We start from the raw sequence: 2,754 nt of genomic DNA, 5'->3' as shown, positions 1-2,754 counted from the left end.
TCTGGGTGGAGCTGGGTTGAATGAGGCTACCCTCAAGCTCCACAAATGCTGTCAGCAGGGGTTAAAGTTCTGTTCACTGCTTCTGGGCAAAGCTGCCAGGGAGGGGCTGAAATGGCCCTACTCAGCCGAAAAGTCTGTGTGTGGAGGTGGGGCTCTCTGAGACCTGCAGTCTGGAGCAGGCCTCATTCCTTTCTCCCCTCCCCTATTCTGCAGTTTCTCCCAGGCCTCTGCCAGCAGGCAGGACCTCAAGTCAGTGGATCTCCCCTGGCTGTGATGTACTTCAGGAGGTTCCCTTCCCAGAATCTCAACCTGGGCTGGGTGCATGGCCCATGGGAGGAGGGTTGCCCCTCAAGCATGCTGATCTGCCCCTGGAGGCATGCACATCTCAGTAGGCTTGTTCACAAATATCCCTTCTGTGCCCCAGGGTTATCCGATTGACATCTGGGTGGACGGGATCTGGTCTGCAGACCTGTCCCCTGGGCCCTGGAGATCAATCCCTAACCTTGCCAGGGAGAGGAGTGCTGATCTCAAGTCACCCATGGGTTGCCCAAGCTGGATCGATGTCTCTCCACTTCAGAATTTACCCTGCTCTCCTGGAGTCCAGGCAAGTGGTACCTGGGAGGGATGGAGGGTAGAGAGCTCACAATCTGAGTACCCATCAGTCCCCAAAAGGAAAGGTCCTATTCTCTGCAGATGCCTCTGAGTGGTGGCTAAATTGTCTCTCTCAGCAGCCGTAGGCAGGGAAGGGGGAGGGGAGAATGAAGCAGTATGGTGCCTGCTGATCAGCTCTGGTCTGTGGGCTGGGAAGTGCCTGGAGGGTGCTGGGAGCCTGGTGCCCTGGCCACAAGAGGCTCACTGCTCACCGGCAGTGGCCATCTGTGGGCTGATGTTGGCAGGTCTCTCCAACTGCTCAGGAGCCCACCAGCAATCCGAGATGCAAGGGAGGAGAAATTTAACCACTCCACCTACCCCTGTTGCTGGAGAGGGGGCCTTTCTCCTTCCAGTTCTTCTCTGCAACTTCCTGTGGAGTCTCCTGTAGTTTCAGGCACCCTTCCTTCTGACCCTCTTCTGATCTATGTTTGTCTACCTGTTTATTTTTTTTTTTTTCACTTTCTTCTAAAATCTGTCTTGTAGAGACACTCTGGCTGGCGGTTTTTCTCATCAGCAATCTTCTGATTGACCTGGATTCATATTTTGAGTCTCATTTACTCATTCACAATTTGGAGATAATAATAAAGGCACTTAAGGTACTATAAATAACATGAGAACATAGACTAGGCAGTGAAGCATAATAATGTCATTATTATTATCTTGTCAGTTTTTTGTATTTTGTTTCTATGTTAAGAGAAATAAAAATAGCATATATGGCATATTTTTGTTTTAGGTCTTTTATTGTTGATTCTTTTTTATATATGTATAGATTTAGAGGGTACATGTGCAGAGTTATTACATGGATATATTGCATACTAGTGAAGTCTAGGCTTTTTGTGTAACCCTCACCTGATTAATGTACATAGTACCCATTAGGTAATTTCTTTTCCAATACATCCCTCCCATGCTACCAATTCTCTGGTGTCTATTATTCTACTCTCTATGCCCATGTGTACTCATTATCTAGCTCCCACTTATAAGTGAGAACATGTGATATTTGACTTTCTGTTTCTGAGTTATTTCACTTAAGATAATGGCCTCCAGTTCCATCCATGTTGCTGTAAAAGACATGATTTCACTCTTTTTATGGCCTAGTAGTATTCCTTGGATACTTTGGTTGATTAAATATCTTTTTGATTGTGAATAGTGCTGTGATAAACATACAAGGGCAGGTATCTTTTTGGTATAATAATTTCTTTTCCTATGGGTAGATACCCAGTGGTGGGATGGCTAGATCAAATGATATTTTGATTTTTTAATAATAGCCATTCTGACTGGTGTAACAGGGTATTTCATTGTGGTTTTAGTTTGTATTTCTCTGATGATTAATGATGTTGAACACTTTTTTCATATGTTTGTTAGCTATTTGTATGTCTTCTTTGATAAATGTCTTTTCATGTCCTTTGCCCACTTTGTAATGTTTTTTTTTTCTTGTTGAGTTGTTTGAATTCCTTGTACATTCTGGGTATTAGTCCTTTGTCAGATGCATAGTTTGTAAATATTTTCTCTCATTCTGTAGGTTGTCTGTTTACTCTGTTGATAATTATTTTTGGTGTGCAGAAACTTTTTAGTTTAATTAGGTCCCATTTGTCTATTTTTGGTTTTGTTGGATTTGCTTTTGGAGTCTTAGTGATAAATTCTCCACCCAAGCCAATGTCCAGAAGAGTTTTTTCTAGGTTTTCTAATAGAATTTTTATTGTTTCAGGCATTACAGTTCCATCTTTAATTCACCTTGATCATATTTTTGTTTATGGTAAGAGATATAAGTCAAGTTTATTCTTCTGCATATGGCTATCCAAATTTCCCAGTAGCATTTATTGAATAAGAGGTGAAAGATCACTACAACAAAAACTACAAAACACTGATGGAATAAATCACAGGTGACACAAACAAATGGAAAAACATCTCATGCTCATGGATGGGAAGAATCAATATTATTAAAATGACCATACTGCCCAGGGCAATCTACAGATTCAATTATATTATATTTTAACATTATTTGCCACAGAATTAGGAAAAAAACCCCTAAAATTTATATAGAAACAAACAAACAAAAAGAGCCCAAATAGCCAAAGCTGAAGACATCACAATTACTTGACTTCA

This window comes from Propithecus coquereli, unplaced genomic scaffold (assembly GCF_000956105.1).
Source record: "Propithecus coquereli isolate 6110/MARCELLA unplaced genomic scaffold, Pcoq_1.0 Scaffold3, whole genome shotgun sequence".
Taxonomy (NCBI): domain Eukaryota; kingdom Metazoa; phylum Chordata; class Mammalia; order Primates; family Indriidae; genus Propithecus; species Propithecus coquereli.
Note: the sequence above shows the minus strand (reverse complement) of the source record.